Here is an 8,585-nt window from a genome sequence, read left to right on the forward strand (position 1 = left end):
GGGGGGAAACAACATGAAACAGGCAGAGATGGAGGGGGGGGAATGAAACTGGGGGCAGAGATGGAGGAGGGAGGGACATGAAACTGGGGACAGAGATGGAGATAAAATAAGATAATCCTTTAATAGTCCCACAGTGGGGAAATTTCAGTATGTTACAGCAGCATAGTAATACAGGTACAGGATAATACACAGTAATATATTACAGGAGTAGACACACATAAGCTGAGAAGAGAAGATATACTAGGAGTCCATAGCGGCTAAGGAACAAAAGAAGAAAGAAGGAAGACTTCATAATCATAATCATTAGTTTTCTGTGCGGAGTGATCTTTGCTTAGTCTGATGTAGATTATACAGCCTGATCACGGTTGGAAGGCCCCTGGACTCCAAAGGCCCTCAGCCTCCTGAGCAGGTAGAGTCTGCTGTGGCCCTTTCTGTGCAGCGCACCCAGGTGATCAGCTCAGTCTAATTTATTATTGAGGAGCACACCCAGATACTTATAGGTCCTGACTATCTCAATGCATGTTCCTTGGATCTCCACCGGGGTCGGAGTACTTCTCCGTTTACTAAAGTCCACCACCTTCTTCTTGGTCTTCCCAGCATTAATCCTGAGGTGGTTCTGCTGGCACCATTCAACAAAATCCCGGTTTAAGCCTCTGTATTCCCTATCGTCGTCATCAGTGATAAGGCCTACTATTGCAGAGTCATCGGAGTACTTCTGTAAGTAACAGCTGAATGGGTTGTGCCTAAAGTCAGCAGTGTACAGTGTGAAGAGAAATGGGGCAAGAATTGTACCTTGTGGTGCCCCCGTACTACAGAGCACAGTGTCAGACACACAGTCACGGGCTTTCACATACTGAGGGCGGTTTGTGAGATAGTTTAGTATCCAGTTGGACAGGTGATGGTCCACACCACCAAGGTTCAGCTTCTCCCTCAGTAGCTCTGCCTGAATGGTGTTGAACGCACTGGAGAAATCAAAGAACATTATCCTCACAGTGTTCCTGGGTTTATCCAGGTGAGAGAGAGAGAGCTCTGGGCTCTGGATGCAGAGGGGAAATTAAATTGGGGGCAGAGATGAAGGGGGAACATGGATTTGGGAGCAGAGATGGAATGAGGGACATGAAACTGGGGGCAGAGATGGAGGGGGGACATTAAACTGTGGGCAGAGATGGAGGGTAGAGACATTATAATACATTATTCTATACATACAGCCTGTTACCTATAGTAAAATTCTTCCTGAAGCTTCCCACTCAATCTCCCGTGTAGTGGCCATGATGGATTATTGATACTCGGCTACATTTTCTACGGGGCTGTCTGCTTCTGGCTCTGTACAGAAGTAGATCTTGTGGACCCACCTAAGCTGCTGCAAATCTCATAATGCACACCTTAGTTTCTACAGAACCTTATATTATAGTTATATTAAATAACTCAGGTGCTTGTTGCTGCAAAAACATACCTCAGCTGCTGCAGAACCTCATTAGCTCACTATGCACACCTCATCCTAGTAAAATGGCTCGTACAAATAACACTTGACCCAAGCATACAAGATACAATGAATGTTAAAAGCAGCGGTCAAAAAAGTACAACAGGGCTAAGATGTAAATAGCCAGAAGTAACAGGACACTAGTGATACAACAGACTCTCACAGTGGCAGTTAGTATTCACATAAGCAGAGCTACAGTACTAATGTCCAAAGGCTGATACAAAAAGGTATAAATATGCTGACAGACACACAGACTCTACTGAATCGCTATGCAGGTGAAATAGCCTGCATAAATCGCATGCTAACTAAGGAATATATCATGTCAGCCATATAGTAATGTTAAGTGTATCACGCAGCCAATTATGTAAACATACAAGTCAGCAGACATTACCTGTAGCCATGCTTAAAATCAATAGTAGACCCGGAGAGATGACAAGGACACGGATGTAACAACACTATGCACACCTTAACTGCTGCAGAACATTATAATACATTATAATATCACTGTATAAGCAATACCACCCCTGCTACCTCTTGTCACCCCCTCTACCTCATAGATTGTAAGCTCTTGTGAGCAGGGCCCTCAGTCCCATTGTGTGAAGTGACTATTTCTTTGTAATGTATCTTTTTGTCTGTACTTGAACCCTACAAATTGTACAGTGCTGCAGCATATGTTGGTGCTATATAAATAAAATGTATTATTATTATTATTATTATTATTATTATTATTATAAAGGTTTGCCTTTTATTGGGTGCTGACATCATCATCTTTTCGTGAAATCAACCTGAAAAAGCCTTTTGCAGGGTGAAAAATGAGCAGCTGCAAGCAAAGTGGAAAGTGCCTTTTGAAGATGTGGCGAGGGGCAGAGTCTTCAAATCCCAGATCAGATCCCACAGAAAATTCAGAATCTGGACCAGAGCAAAAAAAAAAAACACTGACCCTAATGCCAAATAGGGTACAGATGCAGTGGCGCACATAATGTCCATACATTGGTTGGTGTCAGGACCACAATAATGATGCCTATAGAATCCTGGGGTTAATAGATAGAACCTGGATTGCTAAGGGGAACTTCCCCATATTGAGTGATACATTTCCCTCAATAATGTATAACAACATGTAAGCAATCTCTCTTTCCTACAGTGCTATATCTCCCCTTAAAGTGGTTATCTGGTTTCTAAAATAAAAACTGAAAAGAGCTGCAAATACTAGAAAGAAAAAAATACATAAAAACTGCTCCCTTCTTCAAGCCTCTGCTGATCTACCACTGAAGCTCTGGTGTTCCCTATGGTCTTTGTTTAGAAGCCGCACGTACATGACTGCTGTGGTCGCTGAGTAGTGATGCCAGGAGTAGCATGCCCGTGACCGCAGAGGCTACTGATTTGCTGCAGCAGTCATGGGTTAGCTGTTACTGCATGAAGCCCAGTAGGACCACTAGAGCATCACTAAAGAAAGCTGTTGACAACCAACTCTTCACAGATATTTGGGTGTAGAGTTTGTCACCTCCTCAGCTAACAGAAATCAATACATATAAAAATTTGATGTGGCTATTTGACATATTCAAATTAAACATGATATCCCTGCTTGGGATATCCCTTTGCAATGTGACTCTGGAGGGAGGTACATATCTTTATTCAGTCCCTTACTGGAGAGTCCATTCAGTTAGATTTTGCTTTGAATGGCCTGATCCCTTCAATCTTAAAATACACTCGTAAATTTACACAATATGTTTTATTAGCAGCCAAGATAGCAATGGCTCGATCCTGGAAATCTCCCACGATCCCTAAGGCTTTCTTGAAAAGCAAACCAACTTGGATCATGATCAATGACTGTTTAAGCTGTACACCGTGGAACTCTTGACAAATTTGACAAAATTTGGCATTCTCCTATTCGACTTGAGTTTGGATTCTCAGTGGTGACTTGATAGGAGATGTGGAAATCTCTACCTCTCAATATCCTCCTTTTTCCCCTTCCTTCTCTTCCCTTTGCCCTTTATCCCATTTTTTAATGTTACTGGGATTGCCTGCATTGATGCGGTTTAATTTCTTACATACAATTTTATGTTAAACTGTATTTCTCTTTGCCCTGTATGTTACCTGTTCGTAGACTACACTATTGTCTATCTAGCCCATTGGAACATCCTCCTGCTCATTATTGTATTGCTGTTCTCTTGTTCATGTTATGCAAAAATGAATAAAAATTTGAGAAAACATGATATCCCATGGGTTTGTATTAATGTCCTCTACAAACTGATGTTCTGCTGTTTCTGAACCCTCCCAGATAAGAAATAAGTCATTGATCTAACGTCTGAAAAACACAATGTTAGACTTCAATAATTGATTAATCACCATGTGGGTTGCTTCAAAGGGTTGCATGAATATGGGGAAAAATTAGTACCCATAGCGGTACCCTTCTTTTGTTGATATATGGGATTGAAAATGAAAAAACATTATGCTCTAAAAAATCTGATACTCTGAACAATAAAATGCACTTGCTTGCCTTGAAGGATCAGGTTCCATCTTACGGATGTCTTCAACGTCACAGATCCTACCAAGTTATGGGTAATTAGTGTAAAGGGAAGACACATCTGAAGTAAGCAAGGTGTCTGTAGGTGGCCAGGAGATTGATTGAATTTCCACAATGAGTTAAGCTTAAACTTTTAAATAGGTGGAGAGTAGAGATGAGCGAGTAGTACTCGATCGAGTAGGTATTCGATCGAATACTACGGTATTCGAAATACTCATACTCGATCAAGTACCACTCGCTGTTTGAATGTAAAAGTTCAATGCAGAACAAGCATTGATTGGCCGAATACTATACAGTCGGCCGATCAACGCTGGTTCTTCTCCTACCTTTAGAAGTCTTCTCCGTGCAGCTTCCCTGCAGCGTCTTCCGGCTCTGAATTCACTCTGCCAGGCATCGGGCCTGGGCAGAGCCAACTGTGCATGTCCGCTTGTAGTGCGGGCATGCGCAGTTGGCTCTGCCCAGGCCCGATGCCTGGCAGAGTGAAAGAAGAGCCAGAAGACGCTGCGGGGACGCTGCAAGGAGAAGACTGCACGGAGGATCCAGCCCGACCCTCACTCGTGGACTTGGTAAGTATAATTTGATCGAACGTTGCCTACCCCTGAAACGAGCATTTTCTCCCCATAGACTATAATAGGGTTCAATATTCGATTCGAGTAGTCGAATATTGAGGGGCTACTCGAAACAAATATCGAACCTCGAACATACTGTTCGCTCATCTCTAGTGGAGAGTCACAGTACATATTTTTATCCACATAATGCGATAGATTACAATTTACATAGTTAATCTACAATATCCTAGGAGGGAGTGTTGGATCCTTATGGATCTTCAGTAGTTGACAGTAAAATAGCAATTTGGGTACTTCTGGATTGGATATAATCGTTTTCAGATTAATTGACAGCCTCAAAAACAAGTGTTTGAGGCATATTGGAATGTTTAGTTAAAAGATTAGAAATGAATGCCATATGGTATTCACTACTCAAAAAGTAGACATACATATTCGACCGCATACGCAGAATGGTATAGTAATACTCTGACACACCCCCCTACCCCTTCCAGCTTTATCCACTGGTATTATAATCAGATTGTTTTTTAACAAGAGGTTCCTCGGGGCTTGCCTCTCTTTGTTTTTTTTATTAATAAGGTTTTGACGATAATTTATTGTTTTTTTTTTAAACTCCATAGTTCAGTAGCAACTACAGTAAATATCAGAGTGTCACAATGTAGGGACCCTCAATATGATAAGTAAGTTCACAATACTGTTGTATATATATAAACTTAAAATATATAAATTAAATAAATAAAAAGAACCACACTGCCTAGGCCAACTCAGACTATATGTTATGACCCGGTCTTTGCAGTCTCAACCTTTTAGGTTCAGGCGCGGAGTGTCTGAACGGCATTCGGTACATGAATCATCTGACACACTGCAGGGGAATGTTCACACTGGGCATGCGATTTCTGTGCTAGCATTCATGCATGAATCACGTGATGAGTTGCACTGTGGGTCAGTGCTTTAGTGTGTATTTGCCTCTGAAGGGGTTAAGTCGTCTGCAATGCTGAGAACTCATTACAGGCTGTGGGTGGTTCTGAATGCCGCTTCGAATCCCCTCTCTGATTACTCCTGCACCTGACTATTTAATTCCGCTTTGCATGCTGTCAGTTGTCGGTCTTAAACTCCAGTTTCTAGTAGTCCCTGAAATAATCTGACCGCCTGAATCTGCTTCGTTCATCTGCATCTGACTCCTGGCCCATCCAGCTTACCTTGCCTCCTGCTCATACCATCTGGATTTTTGATAAGTATTGAGCACATATTTCCAAGCATAGTGTTCCGAGTGCAGTGAACCCTAGTCTTCCAAGCATAGTGTACCAGGTGCAGTGAACCGTAGTCTTTTAGGGAGCTTTCACACTACCGTCATTGTCCTACAGGTAGTGTCCGCTGCTAGTGTCCGTTCAAAATCTCGCACGGACATTAGGAGAGGACACTAGCTGTGTCCGTGACACTTTTCATTCATTTAAATGGTGATCGGCTGCGTTCTTTTGCACTCCGTGCCTGTCCTTAACTGTCCGTTTGTAAAGATGTCCGACTTTTAAAGCAGACAGCAAAACCCGGAATGTAGGTTTTCCAGAAACTGGAATCCCTTACCAGTAGGCTTTCAGAGTAGAGATCAAGGTCTGAAAAACCAGAAGGCAGCGGTTGGCGGCAGCCAGTAGACGGTAGCAGAGCACAAAATAGTAGTCGTCCAATCTGGGTCGTCAATGTGAGGTCAGCGCAGTACAGAGAATAATCTAGAAGGAAGGTCAAGCAAGCCAGGTTGCTAACAGGAGAGCAGAGCAGTACAATAATAGGTTCAAGGAGCAGAGGTCTAAAGGCAACCCAGGGTCGTCAACAAGTGAAGGCACAGTACAAAATCAGGAGGCAGAGTCAGTAGGCAAACCAGGAGATCACAGCAGAGGTACCCAAGACACAGGCAGAGGAGAACTAACTTTTATGGTAAAGTGAATAGCCAGCGGCGAGCTGGAGTGAGAGCCCATCTTAAATAGGCTCCAGCTCGTTGTCTGACCCCCAGCCCCGGAAGTCCTTGGTCCATGTCAGGAGGAGACCGACAACCCCAGCTCACCGCCGTGATGGTTACGGTCTGCTCCCCGAGACCTGGATGAAGAAGACCGGGAGAAGTAAAGAGGAGAGGGCCGGCAACCTCCACACACTGTTGCGGAGGCTCCAGCTCAACTTCTAACAATATTATACCTGCTTAATTCATCCAACACTATATATCTTACATAAATGGGGACATTATCCTCATGTATGAATCTTCAAATAAAAAAAATATATATATCTATTTTCTTCTTATACAATTATACTCGGTTCATAATCAATAAATTCTAAAAACAAACATATTCTTCTAATATGTTGGTGGTTTTCTATTGCTACATTTCAGTCCCTATTATTGGTACACACTCTCATTTTTGATCCAGAAATTGTGAGAGCTGATGTTTATGACCATTTTTAGCCTAGATTCTAAAAAACTGAGCACACGCAGACAGACAAAGATTTATTGACATTTATTATGCATTAGAACTTAAGCCAAACACATTTTTTGCATTATGAACAAGTCAACATTTTCTTCATGTTAGTAAGGGTGGTGCCATGTGATGTACCTGGATGCAGCTCAAGCTACATGTAGTCCCCGAATGTCTGGAGCTTTCTCTTCCCAGTAAGTGGAAACATCTTGGCTATATTTAATGACTGGCTGTGCCGTTTTGCTGTTACCATGCAGTCAGTAAAAAAGACATATTTGCGTCTTAAAGGCCAATACATTTCCACATATCACAATATACAATTTTTATTAGAAGTAATAAGATATGCATCAAATATAAACCATAACATGGAGAACAAGCACCAACACGAATAGCAAACAGCTTGCATATTAATTTCCATTAAAACCAAAGTACTAAAGTATCTAAAAATAAGTTATTGCTATATAGAGAGTGTGCAATATAAATATGTACAATCTCCTGTAGAAATTACTGATTATTGACATATTTATTTTTTTTACATTGTGTCCCTATAAGGTCATAATAGACTTTTGGGGCTGGTACATTTAGCCTCAGTTGCATGAGGAATACAGCCTCCTGCCCATAACTATAGAGCTGATCTGGGTCCTGTAGGACCCAACCGCTCTAGCAGACTCTGATCCTGGCAGTTCACATGACCACCGGATTAGAGGGGAGCCACATCATGAAGGTGCCCATAGCTGTGTACACACTGCTCATTCAGCACTGTGTTCTCTAGGCAAACTATGGCTGTAGTTACAGCCGCTCCCTGTTTCAGCAGCTGCACAATTTCACACAGCTGCTGAAAACTGCAAAGACATGTTGGTACTTCCTTGCAGAAGAAGAGGGGGACAGCTTAGACGTATCTAGTCTATTGGTTCAGAACAGATTAAAAAATTAAATAAATAAAGTGTGCAAGAGAGTCAGTACAAGTTGACTGATGACCAGCCAAAAGTGACTTATTATGCCAAACATTGATATTTTCAGAGCAAAATTGTTCTGCTTTTGGAAGGCTAAAGCTTCTGTTGACTTTTAAATACTATTAGAAAACCTGATTGTAATGGGAAATCGGCCAATTTTGGTCAATGAAAATAAATGTATATAGCCAGCTTTATTATTGGTGACACCTGCACTCACTGGGAAAACCACTTTTGGTTATGCATTTCACTGCAGGGGAAATTACTCATTAAACAACTTATCTACTGTCTAATATTGATTCTTAGGATAGGCCATCAATATTACATCTGCAAGGGTCTGACAGCAAGGACACTTGCAGATCAGCTGTTCCAGGACAACATGGCTCCTGAGCTGCCCCCTCACTGTAGTAGAGCGGTGGCTTTAGGTACTGCAGAGCTGTTCCAGCTGTCGGCCTCTGCAGATCTAATATTGATGGCTTATCCTAAAGATAGATCAGCAATATTAGTACGTGGATAACTCCTTTAATATTATATAGCACTACATGTTAGCTGTTCAGATGAATGGAGGTCAAGTAATGCATAGATGAGTCCTGTCTGTTCCTGTTCATCCCA

At 42.0% G+C, this 8,585-nt stretch overlaps 1 protein-coding gene across 1 annotated transcript in view; it reads left to right on the plus strand.

Annotated features, from left to right (window-relative positions):
- Nucleotides 1–672: 672 nt before the first annotated feature.
- The window catches only part of LITAF (lipopolysaccharide induced TNF factor), a 329,531-nt gene continuing 321,618 nt past the window's right edge, over nucleotides 673–8,585 (plus strand). Inside the window, exon 1 of the mRNA XM_075285802.1 lies at nucleotides 673–677. The gene's annotated coding sequence lies outside the window, so the exon portion shown is untranslated. The remainder of the gene's footprint in view (nucleotides 678–8,585) is intronic.

This window comes from Leptodactylus fuscus, chromosome 8 (assembly GCF_031893055.1).
Source record: "Leptodactylus fuscus isolate aLepFus1 chromosome 8, aLepFus1.hap2, whole genome shotgun sequence".
Lineage (NCBI taxonomy): Eukaryota > Metazoa > Chordata > Amphibia > Anura > Leptodactylidae > Leptodactylus > Leptodactylus fuscus.